The 25119-nt window shown below is 36.0% G+C and overlaps 1 protein-coding gene and 1 long non-coding RNA gene across 4 annotated transcripts in view; one reads left to right on the top strand and one right to left on the bottom strand.

Moving 5' to 3' along the window:
- LOC121725569 (protein slit) overlaps window positions 1–25119 on the top strand; it is a 99255-nt gene that overhangs the window by 13242 nt on the left and 60894 nt on the right. The gene's annotated exons all lie outside the window — the stretch shown is intronic.
- The window catches only part of LOC121725591, a 30652-nt gene continuing 7839 nt past the window's right edge, over window positions 2307–25119 (bottom strand). Inside the window, exons 2-3 of one of the 2 annotated variants that reach the window (XR_006035404.1) lie at window positions 18144–18239; window positions 2307–2322 (exon numbers count right to left, since the gene is read on the bottom strand). This is a non-coding gene — a long non-coding RNA (uncharacterized LOC121725591). Of the gene's footprint in view, window positions 2323–11889; window positions 11904–18143; window positions 18240–25119 lie in introns of those variants that run through there. The other variant, XR_006035403.1, reaches the window with a different exon arrangement.

The following is a 25119-nucleotide window of genomic DNA, read 5'->3' as shown; positions in this document are numbered from 1 at the left end:
TCTCTCTTCACACTCACGCCCGTCTTTCATATGCCAGGTGAAAAAGGACGGCGCGGAATCATCGCCGAGTTAGTTTTACTTGAATAAAAGACGAACTATAATGATTATGAAAAAAGTGTTTTGAGCAAATTTAGGTTTTATCAATACCTTTTTAGATATTAAAAAATATTAAAGAAAAGACAGCAAACTTCGAAGATCCAAGCAAAAATGTGTCTAAAACAAGGTTTTTTGTAAAAAAGAAACTATCGAGTATTTTTTGAGTAATCGTGTTTTCGTCTTGAGCATTTAATCTTTATGAACTGAAGTTACTTGTGTCAAAAAATCAGTTTTCTAGACCTTACAGATTTTGAGATCTAGGTTAAAGTATGTAGTCAAGTTAGGGTCATATCGGCTCTTAATTTCGTTTACCACCTGTAACTTTTGAAATGCATTTGAACTCTGTATGGACAAGTCCCACCACTAGAAGACAAATGTTGACATATCGATCGACCGCGTCACTAGTGTAGAAAGCTTCACCCCTGTGTCCACGGAATGCGTTCTGATGATGTATGGGCCTCCACCACCTGGTTTCTTTGATTTATCGCCAAGATAAGACATTCAACCGGTTTTCTGGTCACAAACTATAGAATGCAAGTGGTAATTTCTGTGAAATATTGTAGCCATTACGTATCAATGTTTTAAAGTTATAAGTTCACTGCCTCCTAAACTTTTACTGTTTGTTTCACAATCTACAGATTTTCTTTCTCTTTTACCAAGTATTAACAGGAACTGTGAATTTCTTGGGCTAAAAAAAGTAAACTACTTAACTAAAAAAAATATCTTATTTTCTTCCCTGAAACCAAAGTGTTTCCCTACCAAAATTTATTAAAATTGTTTGGCGATTTAGACGTGAAAGGTAACAAACATACAGATATACTTTGGCATTTGTAATATCATGGTAGAATAGTAGTTACACAAGGTAACAAAAGAACGATAAAGATGATTGTCCAAAGCTACAATTTACAAAAACGTCTCTGGAGCTTAAAATGTCGGAGCAGATACTCGTAAGACACCAAAAACGTAGCCAGCGAGGACCCTCGAAATTAATTTTGGGAATCGCGCTTCCATCTTACAGGACAACATAATCCCTCCCTTTATTTGACCATTATTTACAGCTGCGCGGGATCCTGTCATTAAAATCTCATTAAAATCGGGACTTCAAAAACTTGTTACGTAATGCGACAGTATTTTTGTTTTCATCAGTTTTCATCGCGTCTGGCCGACGCTCTTTGAAGAATTTAACGAAACTCGTCACCAGCATTACTGAACGCTTACATTCTCATAGCTACGGATTTTTCCATGATTGGACGAACATTACGCCGTTGTTCATCACTTTATCCTGCGTATTGATGTCTGTTAATCGTCTTCATCGCCCTTTAAATCATACTCAAGTCAACGATATCAAAATACTTAAATACGACGTATGCCGTCAAAACTGTAGCAATGTTTTTGTATGCAAAATGTGTATCGAGAAAATATTGTCGTCTTTTTTTGTCTTACAGTAATAGCATATACTACGTTCTAATTCGATGACATAAGTTTCATTTCATGTTTCAATTCTTCGATTAATTAAACCACTTGGCGTCTGGCGTTAGCTAATTAAACGCGCTATAAATCTTTCATCAAATTTACAGAAACCGGGTATGACACGAGGTTATTTTTCTATTTACATGAGTAATGTATTAAATATAATATCATTAATATTTAAAGCAGCCTGTTGCATCGGGAATTGAAGGCGCGACCTCATCACATAAATTAATCTGCGCTGACTCGGCTCGGTCCCGCTGACGTAAATTCTCATCTGCTCAATGAAGCAGATTCCTGGTTCAGAGGGATTCGTGTCACGAGTATTACGGAGATATTCCTTTATTAAAATGCGTATGATTTAAAAGGTCGTTGTTCTATCAAAATTTTACCGAGCCATTGCGCTGCGAATAGACTAAATTGTAACTTTCTTATCAATGGATTATACATAAAATGTGATTCTAATGGGTATTTAATGTGTATATGTTACTGTAAAAGCTCGAACTGCAGTAAATCCTAAGATTTTCTAGTAAAACCTAAGATCTACCAATTCCTAATGGTAAATGTCCGAAAAGGTTTGCGATACGAACTTTTACCACCATGTAGTTGGTAAATCTTAGGATTTACGTTAATGGCACGGTATATGTTGAAAAAAAAAAAAAACGGCCAAGTGCGAGTCGGACTCGCGCACGAAGGGTTCCGTACTGTTATAGAGCAAAAACAGGCCAAAAATTGTGTTTTTGGTATTGATGTACCTACCTGTTTTGTCTAGAAGTTCATTAAGGTTAATAATTAAGAATTACTCATTGTTTTATTCCTAAAACCAACACTTACCAGTTGACAGTAGTAAAACCTAGCATATATACCGAATTGAAATGGTAAATGTTCGAAAAAATCGTCGTATTTTTAGAAATACTTACATTTACCAACTCGTGTCGGTAAATCCTAAGATTTACACTCAAATCTTAAGATTGACCGAAATTCGAACTTTTACATTAACATATACATATAACTATGTATCTCCAAACACAGCATATTTAAGTCATTGAACAGATTACGTTGATATTGCCTGAACAATGAATAATTGTAATAACAATTAAAGCCATCACTAGAGTTGATCCAAAAATCCGCCGTCGCGTCGTCTTATCAAATCATATATAATATACTCTACTCGGCGAAACATGGCGGTAGCGGTCATTGGCTCCCTGTCAAAAATTTGTCATTTTCTAATTTCTATACAAAGCCACGATTGACAACATCTGACACTTCATTGTCAATCGCGGTTTTTATAGAAAATGACAAGTTTTTGACAGGGAGTTAATGACCGCTACCGCCATGTTTCGCCGAGTACAGTATAGTTATTTGAAATCAGAACTTATGAGGTTACTATTTTCTATGACAAGTCTTTAAATAGCAAGTACCTAAATACAACTTGAAAAGTAATAAATATCATAGTTGATACAATATTATTGGTGTAGTGATCCAACTAATAGATGAGCTCAGGAAAAGTTTTCTTGTACGAACTCGATGTGGTTAACAACATAATATAATGTTAAACTTTCAGACTGATATTACATCAAAAGTAGCGATCTAAGATTAAAATCATTCCGATACCGGATGTTTCTAAATACGATTTGATCTCATTTAAGAACTATTAACGTCCGCAGTTACTAGTTTTGCAATAAACGCTGCTCAAGTTTCGACGAATAAGAACTTCAGTTATATTTTTCTTTGAAGCTACCGATACCAGTTCAGATGATTATTATTTAGTTTTGACTGAAAAAAGTCTGTGATTTAATTTATCTTTCGAGAATATCTTTCTTAATCATATTATAAAGAGAAAACCTTAATTGTTTGTTTGCTTGTTTCGAGCTCCAAAATTATTATCGTTATGTAATTTAGCACTTTGCCTAGCGTATTAGAACACGCATTCGGCTTATAAAAATTGAATAGTAGGTTCAAACTTTGAAATTCAAAGATTACATTTGGGGATTAATTGTTTACTCACTAATCCTTTGACAAGTAGGTACAAGTGACAGATGACAGCGATAGTGATGCGATAACGGTGTTTGTCGACATCGATAGTTCACGGCTATGACATGATACCGTCAATATTTGTCTATAATATTAACATTCACAAACACGGAGAAATGTAATTGAAAATTTTACATGGACATTTTGACAAACGTGATGGCATTCATGTTAAATAATATTATAAAATATCTGAAATTATATCATACATAACTGTGTTTGAAGTGGTTTTCTTATTTAGGAGAATCGTTCCTTTATTTTCCCATAAAAAGTTTACCACGATGCGAGTCACACAACTTGGTATTAAATGTCAAAAGAACGAAATTAGCCAAAAGGCTAGTCACCAAGCCTTTTGGACCATAGTAGGTAGGTAGGGCAGAGCCAGACATAATATTATTATAATAATAATTATTAATACGCGTAACATGTCAACCTAAAACACAGACAGTATTATTTAATAATTACTTCTGTTACACAACTTCCTCATTTGCGAGTGTCAGTAGAGCGACACTCGCTATTTATCAAGCGGAGGTGAGAAATATATGAAATGAATTTGTCTCGTCGATAGTAAGCTAATTAACTTGTCACACCACTATCTGTAGACTGTAAGGCTGGTTGCATATTATTGGTCAATAATAAAAGAATCGGCTCCAACGATTTTCATTCATGAATCATTTCTAGAAAATGTTATTTTCATCGGATACCGAGCAAAGCTCGGTCAAACAGCTAGTTATATTTATGCCCGGTTTCTTAGGTATTTGATTGGAGTTTATGAATTGGCTAACGTCAAAAGTTTAACCAATTTCTGCATAAACTCAATTTCAAAAACCTGAGATACCGGACATTAATCAAGTTCTTCCGTCGACTGCTAACTGATAAAGCTAGTATTTTTCACGAAAAGCTAGTAAGAGCTCGTCCTCCTAGAAACAATTGACAGCGTCGTCTTACATTATCGAACTTTGAAGTAGTTTGAAGTGAGATCTCTCATTATACACTTTCAAAATTAGAGTTGTCATAACTTTTCGATAGTGTTACGAATACGCAATTCTTCCTCTATTGACCTAGCGCTACGTCGCGAACATCTGCAACACCAGTACACACGCAGATGCATAAATTAGAGGCAATAAGTGATCGCTTTGAACTTCTCCGTGTTCGCAGCCACTCGCTCAATTGATTTGACATTTGCTTATTAAACATTGCTCGTCCTGACATTCGCACATTGTTCGAAATTGGCAAGGTAGACTTTTGTGAACTGAAGACTGAAGAGTCATAACTCATAATAAACGTTCATCATTAAACTACAAACAGACGATCGAACTTGGTCTGAGCTGGACCACGAATACGGTGCGCTCCGAACCAAGTTTTTTCTATTGTCTTTTTGCTATTTAACTTTCAATGTATCGAGAACTTTGCATCGACCAAAGAAAAAGTTTTACAAAAAACCAGATTTAAATAACGTTCGTTTTGTGTTACCTACAGGTGTACATGAGCACTGGTAAGTGGTAACTTACCATAATTTATTCCGTTGGTATTCTGATCTAGTCCTACTTACTTTGGAGACATAGTTATTATTGTGTTAAAATATTTTAAGATCTAAACAGTGATTTCTAACCTTGCAGCAAGGAAATCTTACTACACCGCTTTTCATCATGTTATGTACATAGCAAATATTTAATTATTAGAGAGAAAACAACGCCTCAATTGGTATTTGCTTGTTAATTTAAGTATATTTACAGAGAGAGACTACAGCTATTGATATATCTCACGATAGGCGTAAATACACACACACAAACACTCACGTTCATACACCTATAATTTCTCAGTGAATGAGAAGTCGACCAAGCTCATAGTGGTAGGCAAAGACCGAGTCTGATAGGGTTATGTAACAAAAGGAGGCTGCTGAACGAGATCGATAGAGATCTGATCCTGCTCGACATTCCCACCGACATCGTGGCAATGCCGCAAGTTAACAGATCGTTTTACTCCCTGCTACTAGGGCTATATTATATGGAGACATAAATAGTGCCTCCATGAAGAGCTCTGTCAGAGCAATGTGCTGGGAGAGCGGCGGAAGTTTTTAAATAGAGTTTCCGTGTCTCTTCTATGTGCGGAAGTCTGTCAATCGCAGGGGTTTTAGTGGGTAAAATTCCCACATATCCTACCCAGGAATCTTTTTGAAGATTTCCCCTGCGTCAACAAAAAAAGGGGTATGTAGCAGTAGACCCCACCCGTATCCGTGGTAGAGCCATATTAAAAACACAGCAGTGTTCTTGAATTTTTGTTGGAAATAAGTTTTCCGCACGCGTGACGTCATATTTGTTCTGCTACGTAGAAAGTTCCGAGTCCAAAAAATAAAATTCTCACTAGAACACTTGTTTCTCTCATTGTCATTTGCTCATCATTTAATTTTCAGATGAAATTGTGGTAAATTGTCGCAATACCGTTCTGATTACTACATCGTGTGTCACTCCCCTTACCTCTGACCACTCATCAGCATAATCACTCGCGTCACACAACAATATTAATCATTAAGATCAATTAAACTTATGATCAAATGGTGGACCAAATGGAGAAATGTTACTATTTTATAACAGGATTGAAACTATAGAATATTTGCATCCCATAGGAACCGTACATTATGAAATATTTCCCCTATTTTTAAGTAACATACACCCTTCTCAGTAGCCAGTCTCATCCAAATCAGTCCACTGCAGTTTTGGAAGCAGCAATAAAACATATCCTCTGATATTAACGATTGAAGAATTATAGAGATCACATTTTTCAACTTATCTTTAATACGAGTTCAAAGGTCGCCTTACAACACTCATTAAGATAAAAATCGCGCCCCGCCCACCCATTTGTAGCCTAAGCGCCACACAATAAATAACAAAGGTCCAAAAATGCTACCTTGGTGCACCCCATACATCATCTAAAGGTTAAATTATGGTGACTCTGTATCGTAAATTCGAAACTAAATGGTTTTTTACTAATTGTGAAATGATATTTCGAGATATAATCGATAATATGCTATAATTAATAAGTAATATTAGATCTGAGATTAATAGTCGTTTAATAGGATTGTGAAATGGCTTTTTAATATGCTCAATATGTCATGAAATATACATATGTGTGGGCTTGATTAAATATTTTGTCATGAATCATGGTAATGTCATTTGCATGATTTTGTACATGATAGGTATTGGCCCACTTCTAATTTTCACCATTGCATCTGCTTTGTGGTCAGGAAAAGGGAAATGTTAGAAGGAAGATACAGAAACTTCCAGCGCTTGGTAAATTAATATAGTAAATAGACATTTAGGCTGTCTATTTTCGATTTTTCTGTTCCTGACGCCACGTTATCTTTCTCTTCTCTTCTCTTCTTCTTTAGCTTTCTCCCATCATAAACACTGTTAGTTTTTATTTCATTCAAAAAACTTAACAAATCTAATCAGGATATGATTCTCAAAGCATACAATATACTGCCAAGATACTGCCATACCATTAGATGACGCCTGCAACTCCGTTACGACAATATTTGTAAGTCGCAGGGAACCGTACATTTTCCGGGACAAAAAGACGTATCATATTATTACGTCCTTTCCCTGGAATCAAAATATGTTCATCAGTACAAGATTTCAACAAAATCGGTTCAGCGGTTTCGGCGTGAAGAGGTAACAGACATACAGTAGACAGACAGACACACTTTTACATATTTTTAACCGACTTCCAAAAAACGAGGAGGTTATGTGTTCGGCTGTGGTTTTTTTTTTTAATTTTTTTTGTATGTTCGTTAATATCAGTATGGATATTCTTTAAAAACATCCCCCTGGCGCATAGGTTAAAAAGGAACAGACTTTTTCCAACAATATTGTTTCAGCTGTCCCTAGCTTATGTTCGTCAATTTATTGCACAGGTTTAGTATCGTGTTCAAGTTTACGAGTACGCGTAATCATATTAAGTCCATATTTTATCGTCGGCTGAGTATGGCTTCGTTTTATGTTTTAATAACAAGCTACGGTCCATCCCGAGTTATTCAACCTCGAGTATCTATGATAGTAATCCTTAAGTTGTTGGTATTAAGGTTCTGTGGGGGTAGAATAGTTTTGAACAGAACAGCTTTACGATAAAATCGTCTTGGGAGTTGAGACTCAGTTTAGCTTTACCTAGCTGCCTTTAAACCCTTTTGTTGATGTTTTGTTATTACAAAATATTATTTATTGTACAACCTGTACGTCGGTACTTTTACAATTTACATTTTACACTGCAATTTACCCTATTACATAAATGCCCTATATTCTTTATTTTCAATTTTTCAGACAAAGGTTAAACATTGTACTAACTATAACGTCTGGATATAAAACTTTAATTCATATAGGTAATAGGTTTATATAATATATATTTCGCTATATATATGAATTAAATATATATTATATTTCGCTTTACTTATTATTTGTTTTGTATTTACATCATCCCAGTTTCATTGCTTGTATTGTTCTTTATTGTTGTTTGTCTTCAAAATTGTCCTGCCCATATTTTACTTCAACCTTAGAAGATTCAAGTTTGATAATTCGAGACGCTTTAACGATTTTATGTTTTAGTTCATAAAGATCGTAATTTGAACAATCTCGAGTTTTATGTGTTTTCATCATACAAATTTACTTTCTCATGCAATTTGTATGGTCAGCATATTTCCTACGGTCCTGTCGGCATTAATTTCGTTAAGAGGGCGACTAACCCAAAAAATCAAACATCGTCCTTCTCTCTTCACACTCACGCCCGTCTTTCATATGCCAGGTGAAAAAGGACGACGCGGATTCATCGCCAAATTAGTTTTTTCTCAATAACTCGATAAAAGTATAAGCACATTAACTAAGATACAGCGGACAATCTAAACACTAAAAAATACAATCTAAAATATACAAACTTAAAGTATAAAGCTATAAAAAGAAAAACTTCCCCAGGTCGTCCCCATCTGGCAGAGTGCCTAGCAAGCTGACAGCATTGCCACGTTGGATGGCAATTGCTATCCGCTGTGCCAGGTAGCTCCCGGCTCTGGGGTCTCGGGTAGCTTCAATAAGCTTTTTAGATATCTGTCTAAAAAGCTTATGTGCCCCCGGACCCCATGCGCCTAGGGTTTCTACCCCAAACGGTTCAAATATGAGATCTCCGCTGAGGTTCTCATATTTGTGCCGCTTCAGGTTTTCTGCCTGGTTTGCGGCTGCGCCCGCACAGCTCGAGGTTCCCTGGACATGGGACGGGGCAAGTGTGTCGACACAAGTAGCGTCCCACACAAGGGCCCGTCCCACATTCCAGGGGACCAGGGTCATTCCGTCGGGTCTCTTCCCATCGTCGCGCGCCAAACCGGAGGGCTCCAGTATAGCTGGCATATCGGCAGTGACAAGAGCCCGACGAATGAGGTCGTTCAGGCTGTGATGCCGCGAAAAGCGCCCAGCGCTTCGCGAGCAATACAACCCGTGGTGACCGTAACTGTCTACGTGCGCGCCGCAAACACACTGATGGGGGACGACATGGGGAGCACCAAGACGCAGGGCAGTTGCTAAGCGGAATGTGTTACGGTCCAGCAATGTTCCAGTGTTTTTAGATGGTAGTCCCTGCAGCCAAGCTCCCGATTCCCATCTCTCCACAGCCAAAAGTCGAGCCCGTTCTGCGGCACTGGTAGACGTGTTTAACAGTTTATTACACACCAGTTCGCAGATGGGCCCGTCCCAGAGCCTTTGGGAAGATGTGTTCTCGGGGACCTTACTTCCGGCATTAGCAATGTCCCAGGCATCCTTGGCCTCGTCAGCAAAAGGAATAACTAAAGGGCTCTAAAATTCTGGTTATTGTTGCGCGATTTGCATGGACTGAGGACAAGAACGCCGGTAATGCTGTGTTTTCCGTATTCCCAGGCCACCGAACCTTACGGGGAGTGTAGCTTGGGTCCAGGAGCGTTCATCAAATTTGATGTTTAAAATTGTGGAAAGCGTATGTTTTAGGGTGTCATCTAAGCTATGGAGAAGTTGTGGAAACTTCCAGAGCTGACAACACCGCAAGACATACGTAAATTTGGGGACGAATAAACAAAATCTAATCAAAGTGAATGCCATATGACTGTTAATTTGGAGGATTCCTTTTTTGTTGTACTAGGTATTGTTCAACTTAGGGAATAGTGCAAGTTTCATCAAAATCGGTTCAGTAGTTTTGGAGACAGGGAGTTTTAATTCTCAATTACGTACAATTTTGAAGTCGGTTTTATCTTTTTAATTAAAATACGGTTATGTTGAAAGGTACGGAGATACTTTGAGTCCCGGGAAAGGACATAGGATACTTTTTCCCGGAAAAATTTACGACTCCCTCGCGATAACCGAATTTTGGTGCAACAAAGTTGCGCGCGTCATCTCTAAGTCTAGTATAGTTTTCTCTCTTCCCTTCTAGTTCTTTACTTAGTAAGGTACTAACTATAGGATTAATTCATTTCTTGAGCAAAAGGTCAAAGAGATTGGAATGGTAAAGTTCCACAAAACGAGTTCTCTTGAAACAAGAGCTATCCAAATTCCAAATTCAAATTCCCAATTCTTGGATTGGTGTCGAATTTATAAAAGTAATAAAACTTGTAAACAATACCCAACGCCACGCTTAAAGCTAAGCCGATTATGACGCAACACTGATATTATCTGAACTTAACACTTGGAGTTGTGTAACTACTGTGCTACGCCTCACCGGATCATCATATTTTGTGATTATTGACTTTATCTTTTGATTTATTTTCATCACCTCTGTCAATATTATCATTAATTTTATCGTCTATTCCCATGCAAGACGTATTTTCTCTCGGGGTCTTTACACCAGCAGCTTCGGAAGAAAGAGAGGAAACGTAAGTTGATCTTTATAGTTTCGTATGTATTACCTTTTCCCATTTCTATACAAAAGTAACTAATCGTCTAGATTAAGTATATAAATTTTTGTTTTTATTGTTATTTTGAGCGTCTTCTTTCTGAAGAGTTCTGCTTTACTAAACTTACCCTTATAGGGTATGCAGATGACTGTATGCCAGACTATGGCGGAGTTGAGGTCATTATTCATGCGACTATACCAACAGGGAGTGAACACCATGGGATTGGTAGATCCCGCGTCTGAAGAGTCATACCTCGACTGATGTCACCAATAATTTAATTCGTCGAGGATGCGAAAACCATTTCCTCATGTTTGTTTTCCTTGTTTATTGATAACAACAACAAAATTACCTATTAAAAATATTACTGACTATGTATAGAAAGGGGTTCTCTAACATGAAACGGTACTGGGATATAACAATAAATAACCTAACACTAACCATAATTGAGATGTAACCCGTAACCACAGCCTATCCACATCAATCCCAGAATCGGGAATGCCCTATAATTATTTGAAATTGGAGATAAAGTTATTACGGTAGCTATATTAGGTAGTTTTTGTTACAAACTAGTAATACATACTGCTTATTAAAAGGAGTCCACACCGCCGTTTTTCCATACAAACGCTGTCCCCTGTTTCCTCCCTGGATAATGCCGGTAGAGTTATGATTTTTTTCCTGAATATCTATGGCCACTATTAGCATGTCCCTTTGTTTTCTTTTTTTTCATAATTTTATTATTAAAAAAGATAAGAACGTCCAAAAACCCAAAAAAATGGCCAGATTTTCCTCTGTGTTCAAACACCCAGAAAACAAAACTGGCTAAAATATACAAAAAAAAATAAAACATAGGAACACAGCTCAAGCCTTGCTTTAATTCTTAATGAAAAAAATACTTAAATCAGTTAAGTTTTGGAGAAGTAATCAGCGGACAACGAATCGAAGATTTTCTGTTATTTTATTAGAACTTTTGTCGTGTTTTCTTTATCGCGCTCTGCGGTGGGAGACTTGAGATTGGTGAGACAGCAATACATTTTCAAATACCTATTTTCAATTTCTCTCGCCCCTGGTGTATCCTCTTAAGTAGCAACATTTTTCTTATACTCCAACACTACTTGAGCCGCTCGTCTTTGTCTATAATGTCAAAAATTTTATTTATAATTTATTTAAAGGCTTAATCCCATCCTAAATTACTTTATCTTTCAGACGCATTGTTCTAAGATATTGCGGCAGACATTTCAATTCTGGATACCTCAGATTTTGAAAATAACACTAATTGTGATTTGTGAGTATAGCACGTACAAAGTTTATTATTTTAATATCTGTCTTTAGTGCTGTGGAAACAAGATAGGCCTAGGCTAGAAATTCTTGATCTGGTGAAAGAGGTAAGCTAAGCCTTCTTCATAATATTACCTATCTTTCTATCCGGTAACCTTGCTAAAACTTTGAACAAAACAATATCTATCCAATAAAGACACCCTCATTGCATGACATTCCTGCAGACACAGAGTGGCTATATTATAAACTATAGCCTCACGCGAGCCCCCGCTAGGCCTGCGTCAGTCCCTCGTCAGTCCCCACTCTCCAGTCCCCAGTCCATGTGGCCCTCGCGTGCATGTGGCCTGAGTGACCGGACCATACCACCCACGGGACAAAGTGAAAAAACACTGGCGCCACCCAGCGAGCGTGTTTGCTGTACTAGTTTACTCATTATTGACTGCACGTTAAAATTACTACCTTTTTGTCTGTCTGTTATTGGAGATTTTATGAATGGAGGCTGAAGTGGCCTTTACTAAACGAGAGCTAATAACAGCTTGCAGTGAAAAGTTGGGTGTTTTTTTCTTATGAAATGGTCTAGGAAACAATAATAACTAATATTTTGACCTTTTATTGTAACTAGACAATCGTGTATATAATATTATATCTTCGGTTTTCGCTCAACGACTGCAAGTATCTCCATAAGCACGTGGTTTTTCGAGGAAAAAAAATAACCTAGGTCTTATTTCTGTTTTTTTATTTGTTTCTTTGAACTCAACAGTAACATAGTACCAGTCACTTATTATACAGTTTACTACTGAATATTAGTAAGTAGTATTAGTCCCACTAACTAGTACTGTACTTAACTACTTACACTATTCATTGTTTTATTAAAACGTGAACTAAAACGTAATTTCTCACTACAGATTGAAACAACTAACCGAGGTAACTATAAAGTTAACTTAACCGCTGGTTAAGTGTTAATTAATCTAACTCGCGGGCTTAGCAGCCGCTAACTGCTCGTTAATAAACGGCCTATTACGATGGTGAACTACTGTTTATAGTTAAAGTTATTACTTAAGTATGGTGTCAAACATTATAAAACTAAAGAAAATTAAAAAGGAAACTATGATGACTTTAGAGATGTTTCATAAATGTGCAACGTGATTAAAGTTTAAACCGAAAGAGTTACCGCCCGCGTTAAAATTGAAACAGGCAGCTTGGTTCAGCTGCCTGTTTCGATTTGAAATCTAGTCCAGTTTAAATGTGAATTGACCCAAATTCATCGAATCTAGCTAAATCCTTCGATCGTGGATTCTTGGAAATCTATAGTTATTCTATTGTGTCTCGCTCACCGGTGAGTTTATGGGCCTTGTTGGGTTAAATCGCTTGACATAGTATCAAGTCCGTACATAAATTTGACTTTTAACTTCTCTATCAAAACTCTTTACACTGGCTATAGTAAAGAAATGGCGCCCCCTCAATTTCCCTATATTAAAGTTTTGTTGTGCAGTTGCCACCTACGCAACTGTAAAGCGAAGATTTTATCAGCAGAGCCAGAGTATTGCACATTGTAACTTATATTACTCCATTATGGATCTGAGTCACGTCAGATTACAACCAAAAAATACCTTACGGATTCAATTACATATTTTTGACAGCTGTCAATAAAAAACACTGAAAAAGAATTTTATAAACTTTTAGGTGCACGCGGGTGCCGCACTATGCAACAAGACACGACGCGACACTTCACTTTCCATTTCCATAGAACTGACGATTTACAAATGTGAATCTGACGTTTTGCAAACGTCAGTTCTATGAACGTGAACCCCACGTTCCAGATGACGTTAAAAATGCTCACGCTCAAAACCGTAGTTTTTCCCGTTCCACTAGCATGTGAGCGTCAGTGATACAAACCCAAGTGGAACGGATTATGGAGCGTTTTGAGAAAAGTTTAAAAAAAGAACATATAATATTTTTTTATACATACTTACATTGAACAGAACTTGGATATTACGATCCTTTTCTTGAAGTCGTAAATAAAAGTAATTGTTTATAGTTACATATTTTATTTTACAAATAAAATACATAATAATATATTTGTTTCGTTTTTAGTATTACATTTTTTACATAAGTAATCATATTTTAATATAGTTAAACTTTTATTATATTTCAGTTTTCACATTGAATCATATTTCAATAACAAACCACATTCCTACTTTGCATATTGACTATTGTCACATAAAGTTTTTAAGTAACAATACCGCGTAATACTAAGTCAACAGGTACGAGTTACGACTCAGGAGAGACGAAAATTAGTAGGTACTTAATATATTTTATAAGAAATCATTTGACCATTCATTTAAAACAATTTCTTTTCCAATCAAAATATTTTATTACTTAAATATTATTTAATATTATAATATTTTTATTAATGAAATAATATGAAGTTTTTTTGTCTCTACTCTCTCATCAAAACTTTCCGAACATGGCTTTCGCGATATAGTTACGTTAAAATTAAAAAAAAAAACTAGAACGACCACTTTGACCCATCTTCGTCGAGGGTCGTTTTGAGCGAAAATGATGACGTCATGAGTGACGTCATAGTCGCGATCAACACGACCGCGGTCGTCAAATGGAACGGCAGAAGGGGACGTTTTGAGCGTTTTGGTCAAAATTAACGTCTTCTGGAACGCAGCCAGTGTGTCGCGTCGTGTCGTGTGACGTGTCGCCTTAGAAGTTTAGTGCGAACCTTTGCTAGTTGTTACACAATTTTAAGGGCCTGTTTTTCCACTTACTGATAAGTGCCGGTTAGAATATCCAAACTTATCTAACAGATGGAGTATAGAGTATCGGTCAGATAAGTTGTGGATAACCTATCCGAATTCCGACACATATCAGTAAGTGGTAAAACAGATGCTAAATATTAAACATTTATAAAGTCATTATTTTTAAACTCACGTACAGTAACAAGATGTGAAACATGAACAGTTTGGTTGTTTTTTGAGCTTTGTCAGTTATCAGCTAGTCCTAAAGTGGCCTATCTGATATACTGTCAAAGGTAGAACGTTGACAGGTTTATCGGCCAATCATAGTGTCATCCAATGCCAAATTTTTGTGCATCATAACGTTTCATGATTCATCAGTCATCATTCCCTTACATATAAAGTACTTAAACAATCCCACTATAGGTTCTTACTTTTTGTCCATAATTGACAGTCACTACAATCCAATGGAACCAAATCAGTTCATTCCAGTGCATCCAGTGCCCGTTTACTAGCAATCCAGCACTGGATTACTGGATTGGAATAATGTAAACCGGCCATGACATGAAAATAGTATAATCGGGCACTGTTTCAATCGTATTAAAAATCAAACAACCTGTCATGAAAAAAGGCTTAACCCAAAAACAATATTGAATCATCGAAGCGAAAACTTCGTTAATTTTCCCGCCCCGTCGCACATATTGGATTATAATTTATAACCTAAAACCGGAGCACTTTTTCCTAGTGAAACAGACAAACAATGGGTAATATTTACTCATTAATTGTCTGTTTGGACGGGATTGTTTGTTCTAATTACGTAAAATTGACGTTTCATATTTTCAGGCTCTCATTTCGCCATTTTGATTACAGTTGGGCGTAATAAAACGAGAATGAATTGTTGAAGAGGTCTTAATTAGGTTCAGTCAGTATTAATATAGTTATAATTTACTTTAATTTCAGTGATTTCGTTCACAAAACATTCCGTTCGTTCCGAAGAAAATTAAAATTACTACTTAATTACATTTAGCTACCCCAATAACGTGTATTATTTGAAATGTCTAAAAATACCCTTAATTGTATATTATGAACGTCTAGAATTTTTTGTGATGAATTTTGTAGATTTAGTTATATTTTTTCTAGTATTCCCTTTGACTCTACAATAACTCTAAAATCCTTAAAACCATGACAAGAGTAATTAAAACCGTAATATATTTTTTCTTTAGAATTACAACGGAACCATATAAAGAGGTGTGTTTTGTGATATTCGCACTCAACCCCTCGGCTACCACAGGGGTCTGTGTGACCCCACTGACCGATACAGGTACACATTAATTGCGTAACAGATAAAATCTACAGTTCAGTTCCGCCCCTCATTTTATTTTAGGTCATAAATTCCACAATTAATACGCTTTTATACGGTTGATTAGATCATTTTTTTACAAATGAAATTTAAATAGAATAGCGTAAACGTGTAAACAAATTAATTTATAAGACTTAAATGTCTACATTGGAAATTACAATATAATTTTACGAACACTACACAATTATTATCTTTGTTAGTGAATACTGATTTTAATTGCTTTTAATTTCAAGAATTTTAGATATTATGTAGCTAGATTATTTTAACACTGCAATCATGTATATATTCAAATGGTGTAATGTTTGGTCCTCGTCGGCAGCAGTAATTGTAAAATCAAAAGACACCCTCGTGCGCCCCAGCAGGGGTGCGCGCCGCCTGACCGGTTTACTACCGGAATTTTAAACTACATTTAGTTTTAATCCCGTGCAACATACGCATGCACGAGATTATTAGTGTACTTATTGATTACCCTCGGTATTTTAGGGTTAAGAATGAAAAATGTCCACCCAGATATACCTACACAAACACTAAATTAGTACAATATTAAGTTTTCTGTTCTATTTAAGTATTATTTAATTTGTTATTTTGATGACAGTTTTTATTAGATGGTTACTAGAACAAGAGATTCAAGAAAATGTAAATAAAGCAATTTGTTTACATATTAATGCTTCATTGGGTAGTGTATTTCTCTAAAACTACGATAGTTTCCATACTTATTAGCATTTATACTACAAGCTACGAAGAAAGTAAACTGCAATATAGATCCATGAACGTTATTATAAATACTTACAGCAATTCAAAATTGAATTTAAGGTGCGTCCAGACGGCGCCACGGCTGCGTGCTATAGTAAATTAGTAACTTGATTCAGCTTTTCTATTTAATGGGACACCGGAAAATTGTATCTGTGACCCACCACGTATTATGAAGACAAATGAGGACATTACTGTAAACATTTGAATTTAATGCTGGACATTAGCGTTCATACGTAATATTGTCAAAATAATTCATAGTTAACATTTAATACATCACTAGCTATTTGACCGAGCTTTGCTCGTCAAAACACGAATAAAACGACATTTTCTAAAAATGATTCCTAGCTAGATCGAATTATCGCCCCCGAAACCCATGAAATTTAGTACATATATAGATATGTACTAAATTTCATGAAAATCGTTGGAGCCGATTCCGAGATTACAATTATATATATACATATATATATATACATATAATTATACAAGAATTGCTCGTTTAAAGATATAAGATACATGCATTACACTTATAAAAAGTCGAATGTTTGTGAATGTTTAATATCTGGAATGGCTTTGGTAGAGTTTAGTAGAGAGAGGCCTAAAGCCTAAGCTCTAAATTATTTGACAGGCTACTGTTTATTTCGTAAACGGTAAAAGCAGTGGCGCCATTGGACTCAGTAATAACTAGGCCTTAAAACAAAGTGAAGTATTGCACAAAGGAAATAACTAATGAAGAAAAAATAATGCAAAACTAAAATAGTCGAAAAACATGTGTCCATTTCGAGAAGTGCGCAATAGAGTGTCTGTCAACCCCTCGGTGCAGCACGACCCCAAGTCCGGAGCGCGGGATTACTTAGCCCCGGTGACTGAGCAAGATGAAACATCACATATCAATTATCCCGTTAATCACCGGATACTGGCGGGCCGAGAGTTACGCTAAACGTGTCCTTACGACAAATAAATACTGTTAAATTGATGCTATATATTTCATATTATGTGGTACGCGTTATTTTCCTAAACAACTAAAGTTTATCTTATATTTTATTGCCTTACCCGTAATTAACTTTCAATTAAAAATAACAGTATTTTTTTTAATTTTAATGTAAAACATGTTGTCTTATGTTTTATCTCTTTATTTCCTTACATCATTACAATCATAATATGATGCTCAAAAGTTTAAGATCCTTATTAATAAATAGATCTTCGCTAGTAATAAATAATAATCATCCAACCAAAACAAATTCTCAACATAAAAATTAGAACGCCGAAGGTATTTAAATAGAAATAAATCAGTTTTTGCCCCGAAAGCTCAAATATCATCCCAGCCTGACCCATGTCAGATTTCATATGCCACAAAAAATGGATAAAACCACAAAAACTGAGACAAAAATACACTCATCTCTTTTTAAGTGTGAAAGACAAATGAACGGTCCGTACGGTCGATGGTACCCCGAGTGTGTAGTCAAGTGTTACATATATTGTGTGATGTGGACGACCGCGGGTTAAAGTCCCAATAGCAACTTACTTACGGCCGCTTTCAATATCCTATCTATCCATAATCCTTGCTACTAATAGATAGGCAAATCTATCTTTTTGTCCATACTTGGGTTTCAATAACGTACTGGCAAATACTATTTCCTATCCCAGTTGCCTATCTATCGGCGGGAGGACGGATAGCCTACTTTGTTACCTGCATTTCAATTTGATTTTCTACATCTCAAAATGAACATTATAAAGATATAGTTGAAATCTATATTCGTTAATGCGAAAGTGCGTTTGTCTGTTCGTCTGTTAACTCGTCACGCATAATCCGTTAAACCGATTTTACACACATACTTGAGTCCTGGAAAAGGACATCTGACTTACAATCTTGAGGCTAACAACTTTGATATTTTAAAAGTATGCTGAACCTTAAATTTCGCTCGCTAGAATAATATTTTCAGCATTCGACTTTTTCCTTTTGCAATAAAAATCTTAAATTTATGACAAAAGTATGTTCTGCGTTTTAAAATAATGAATCACTTCCATAAATTTCGCGCCTAAATGCGCCAAGGACAGACGTTTCCTTTTCTTTTTTGTGGTTTTTGGTAAAAGATGAAAGTTTAAACGTATTTTAATACTTCTGTTAAAGTAAATATTTCTTTAAAATCTAAAGTTTATTATATTTTATGTGACTCAATAAAGATCGATAAATTTTTATTAGTTGTTACGTAGTTTACTAGACTTTGCCGGAGGCTCATGGCCGCCTTCGTAACTAGACTATCCTATAGGAACTCTACATTTTGCTGCGATCTAAACAAGTTTATGTCCTTCCAAATAAAATAATCCAGTGACTTTGGAGCCCATGGGGAACAAAACACACAAACCAACTAGGTACGCCACTTTATAATATTGAGTAAAACTCATCTCACTCAATGAACATATTAATATCACTAACTTTGACCGAGCTTTGCTCGGTATTCGATAAAACACGAATAAAAAGACATTTTCTAAAAATGATTCTGGGTTTAACGACTTTCGTCTTTGCCCGATACGCAAAAAGGCTTGACCGGCAAGGACAAAACTTTGTAGAACTATTACCTTAAACATACTTATTTCTGATTTTTAGTATAAACTCAACACAATCTAAGTTCAATTCATGAATAGATTTTGTTAAGACGCAATACAAGTTTCATGAAGTCAAGTTCACCCCTCTCCCTTATAAATAGATTAAGGCTCCGTCTCCAGAGACCTCATTGTCTCCCCCTCCCCTCTAGACTTACTAGAGGAGGGGTCAATGACCTGCAGCTTTCGCCGCTGGTTCAATTGGTAGTTATTGGTAAATGCGTTTGACCAATAATTGCTCTATTTTGTGAGGTGAATTGATGGTCGTTGAAATTGGACAATTACTGAGTTACTTACGTAGTATAGACTTACAAATTAGATATTTTTACTGCAATATGTTTGTTGTTAGAGTCGATTATTAAATTATTACTGTATTTCTAAGAATAATAATATCTAGCTAAAATCCAAACTTATGAGGGCTCGCGTCGTCACACCTTGACTGAAGATAATCTGTATTATAATACATCTACATATAAATATAAATTACTATGCTAAAGCACAAATCAATAGGCGTGATAGTTTTTCCGAATAGTGTACCACAAAATGTACAGATTATGGGATATAGCCTAGCTCACTTCGCTCGCCCTGATTATAATAAAAAATATGCCACAATTAACATAAAGTCGCACAGATTTTGTACACCTTTTGACATTTTATATGTCTTGATTCGCCGTTTGTACTTTAGAATAATTATGAAAGTAGGGGTACATAACCTTTGGTGCAATGCGCATATTATTATTATCACTGCAACCAAACAAAACTGCTATTTAGTATAACAAAGAAAGTGTTACTGCTGCTCATAGAGCTTTTACAAAGTTATTCTATAGGGTATTTTTATCTTGTTCTTATTGCTCTCGAAAGAGGTTTTACTCAAAGAGTCCTTAACGATTTAGCATCAAACAACTCAGCCCGATGGTATTCAAAAGCTTCGAGGCTTACACGAAAGCTCTATTTATCTTGTCACGTCGGAGCTTAAAAGCTTAGTTTTTTTGTAATGACCGATGCATTTTAATGTGCCTTGAAATTACGGAATAGATTTCATCATTTTCGACTTTGGAAGCTGTGAAATTGTTTTAAATTGTCGTTACTTTCATTCATGTGTTAATTTAATGATAGGTAATCTATGTAGTTCAATGGATAAGAAAATGTTGCTCTTGTGCTGGGCCCCCGCTACTATATGTGCAATATACGAGACTGAGAGACTGAGAGCCGCAAGGCTACGAAGAGCCTCAAGGTGGAATCTTCTCGGCTTGGCAAGGACGAAGGCAGGAGGTGCGATGAGGAGGGCTTCATACTGGTGGAGAGGAGGAAGAAGCCCGCCGCCCGCAACCATCGCGGCACCGCACCATATGTACCTGAGCTGCGTCTGCGGAGCGAGGTCCCCGCGACGCCCCTGTACATATCCCGCCTGCACTGGTCCATGGAGGTCCAGGATGTCATGGACTACATCCAGAAGAAGACGACACTGCGCCTGAGGGTCGAGCGTCTGCAGTCTCGCCACAAGGTTAACTTTAGCTCCTTTGTGGTGAGAGTACCGACGAATCTTCTGTCGACTTTCGAGGCGCCGGAGTTCTGGCCGATGGATGTAGTCTATCGGAGGTTCCGGGGGAGACTCCGGAACGAAGCGAGTCACGTCGCCGGCAAAATGTGACAGTGTTAATTTTTAAGTATATATAAAATATGTATGTTAGTTTTAAGGTATTTATTATATAATTATATGTATGTTAGATTTAAGGTATTTGTTATATGGGCCTCTGATGCCTGAATTAAATGATTTGATTTGATTTGATTTGATTTGAATATGTGTACAATACACACGTGTGCCATCCTCTAAGGGCGCCAAATCGTCATCTTTAGGGGTGCCAAAACCGAGGACCCAAAAATTTGCGTCAAGTATAGTAGATACATAATTTAGCTGAAGCCTTCAGCAAGCTGCACCATTTATATTTGAGTTTTAAAGTTAGACTCAATGTTCTTATGTTTTGAAATTACGGTTTTACGGTTTAAAATATAATTTATCATGAAACCAAATGCAGCGTTGAGGGTAGAAGTGTGTTTGACAGTTGACAGCTCGTCGTCCAAGCGCGAGTCGTTAATCGTTCGGCGCGCGGCAGCAATGCGACAAATTTAAATACTCATTAGCCTGTCACTGCTTCCGGATTAGTCAGCGTGAAGACCCTGAACACTTGTCACTTGAAGTAATAATTATTAGAGGATTATTATAACGCACTTTTTTCGGAAAAAATGCCGAAATTACTAGATGATAAACTAAGATAAAACATTACCCCCATCTCTTTCGAAAATGTATGCCTGCTTCTGCTGTTTAGTTTTCACTCCTGCCGGCAGTCTGTTGCTTTTATAAAAAGCGTCTAGAATTTTTGCTCTACACTTTTGCCTCTTTTTATTATAGAATAGAGATTTCTGGTATTTTGGCAGTCTAAAGTACCAGGAAGTTTGTCCAGTGACAACACCTAGTACTTTGCATTATCCATTTAGTAGAGTTCAGAGATTATTGATTGTATTTCTTCTTGATAAATGATACCTATATAGCCGAAACTCCAGGTATTTTGGACTACGCCTTCTATTTACTATTTGAACTATCCCAACAATTCAAATGGTAGTTAATGCGTAAATATAATAAAAAGACTTAACGAGCACCCGATCCTATCTGCTGCGGGTTACGTTACGACAGCAGTCGTCAACTGGTGGCTCTATATACAAATTATAATATTCAAAAATTATTTCTGAGAAAAATTACGTACAATTATTGGTAATATCTTGTTAGTTGTTATGTTGTGATGATTAATTACTGTAATTAATGTACATCAGAAGAGCTGCAGGTGCGGCCGGCAACGCGCCTGCAGCTCTTCTGATGCTGCGAGTGTCTATGGGCGACGGAAGTTGCTTTCCATCAGGTGACCCGTTTGCTCGTTTGCCCCCTTATATCATAAAAAAAATCATTTGATACTATTTTTCACAAAATGCATTAAAACATAAAATAATGATAACTCATCTGAAAATTCTGAAATAGCCCTGACATTTGGTAGAGCTGCTCTATCACAGTAAAAACATTATGATATAATTAAAATAAGGATTACCTACATTATTCCGATCCAGTGATCCAATCAAGCACTGGATTACTATAACGTAAACGGGCACTGAAATGCACTGCAATGCAATTTTGAAAAAAAGGGCTGGATTGGATCACTGGATTTATTATAAACCGACGATTTTGAAGAGAAAAATCAACAAAAGCAATTTAACAAAGACATCAGAAACAACGATTTTACCCTTTAGAGTTTAGGTCATCGACCCTGCCCTTTAATTAGATTTACCACACCTATCAGTCACTCTATTGACAGTTGAGATTACGTAAGAAATGTTGACAACCCCTGTCACGAGTGGATCAGATGAAGGCATGCGTGGATCTGACCCCAGCGCCTAATGTGGTCACCAGCTGCGATAACCCAAAAAGTTCCATAACACTATGGTATATGGTTGATATTCATTTGACTACAACTCCTAAAGAATTTTCATCAACTGCACAAATAAATTTAAATCCTACCACAAAGAAAATACAGCTCGAATTCTATTGTTTTTTGTATCTGTTGCTTTGAAAAGATTTATACAATTTTAATAAACGTAAAAGATGAAGATAATTTCATCAAAAATCTTTGTTTAAATTTCATAGATCTTTCCATAGATGAATATTTTTACAGATCCTTATTAATAATTAGCCTAACCTTATCGAACTTTAAATAATATTAAATGTATATTAACAAATAACAATACTTACCTATAATATAAGATAATATTAAAAAAAAATAACGTCGTACGACTATCAAAGCAGATTCAAGTATCAAAGACTCTTTGATTTGAAGAGAGTTCTGATTTCTCACTTCACCTACTTAATAAAGGAAAGAACACACTTTTCCGGAATTAAAGTGTAATATAATATTATGTTAATCAGAAGGCTTTCACGTTAAATAACTAGATACGAAACATATTGAGTATGTTCTGAAATATTACGCAGTATACTAGCTCATGACATCTAGATTCTAGAGGCAACTCTAAACTGTTGATCTGTTTCAAAATATACGTCAGTGCATTCATATGACTTTATTGGTATGGATGTAATACGTCACACTTGTCTCACAAGTATCACACCAGTATAAGCGTCGGTTACATGACGTCATGAACACTAGCAGTATACTGGGTTTTATTTCGGAACCTAGGCATTGTAGATACATTGTGCTATTTAACGAGAAACTCAATAACTTATAGACTGAGAGCGAGTGTCCGCAGACTTACATTAAAGTAGCAAACTCAATATTAATGTCAGGTACTTATACTTGCCTATACTATTACATCTGCCGTTGATGGAATGGGCATTTACTATTAGCAACGAGGAATCCTGGGCTGCTTCGCCCGCCTAAGTAAAGAATTTTCAGGGAAATTTCCGCAAAAAATAGCCTATATGTGTACACGTCGTCTATTCTATACTTATGCCAAATTACATAAAAATTGGTCCAGTATTTCGTGAGACTGATCTCACGAAATACTAGGAACACGAATCAGTATACCTGGCATTAATTTTGTCACTTTACCGTAAGTCTACCGAATACTCGCTCTTAGACTATTGAGCTTGGGACTATTTCTAGAAAGCACAGAGTTAAGGTTATTCGTAACCAGTTGGTTATCTTATCAGCAGCATCTGCAACCTCGTTTCAGATCAGTGTTTACCGTGTGATATCATGTGCATGTGCAGAGATGAAATAGGAAGTTGTGTAATTATAAGCTCTTAGCAATAATCCTCTTATTATTAAAAAAACAATAATGGACAGATTACAAATTTTATAGTTCTTTAAGATTTATATTAATTAATTAACTATTAATTCTATTAATTAAATAACTGTACATTTAAATAAAGTGGTATTTTTTAAATCATTAAAGCGGTAAATGCTTATTATTAATGATTGCTTAGATTTTATAGAAATTCCTCGGCAGCGTCAGAAGAATTATATTTCTACAATATTATAAAATTGCATTAATCGACTAATTAATTTTAAAAATACTTTATTTGCACAAAAATAAGTCATAATGACCGTTTTTTTTTCAATTGCAAAAATATTATAATCAGCGTATCAAAAGAAAGCGTTCGACAAGGCCGAATATCTCTTTCTTCGTTCCCAAATATTGCAAATACATGCCCGTATGTGATTCATGCAGATCAATATTTACACGGAGTTAACACTAACACGCCACGTCTGGTGTTTTTCGTTCCCATGGGCATGATCTCTTTGTTAACATTAGTATTGATTAGGTCGTGTAATCATCATTTTCGTGGGATTTTCGAACGGCCCTTCCAGGAGGTTCGAGAAACTTATGTTTGCCTTCAATTTACGTTTCACCTTCTCTTAGTTCTAGATTTTAGGGAGAAGGTTTCTGCGCGATCTATTTCTTTAGTGTCTTAATTTTAACCTGTCCTTTATTTACCTGTCGTTTGGGTAACGAAAATCTTAACTAGATAATATGATATTAATAAGATCTCAAAATCAACTCACAACTTATATTGATATATCATATATTATAATGACTGGTTTATTTATTAGAAAAAAATATAGATAGAGTAACGTCATCTACGTCAATTTAAAATGTCCTAATGGCGCCAAACAAACTCCGAAGGGCCATATTTTACGCTTTTAGCCAATCGCGTTATAATTTACCATGCCTTTTATGCAATGTATATACAGTGTGTAACAAAAATAAGTGATAATACTTTAGGGTGTGTACGTGTTCCTTGTAGAGAGTCCACTGTGAAAGTAGCAGCGCTGACAGATGATTTTTTTTTCACTTTTGTATGGGCAAGGGCCCGAGCGTCACGAGTTTCCCCATAC

The sequence above is a fragment of the Aricia agestis genome, chromosome 3 (assembly GCF_905147365.1).
Source record: "Aricia agestis chromosome 3, ilAriAges1.1, whole genome shotgun sequence".
NCBI lineage: Eukaryota > Metazoa > Arthropoda > Insecta > Lepidoptera > Lycaenidae > Aricia > Aricia agestis.
This window is presented reverse-complemented; position numbering and strand designations above follow the sequence as displayed.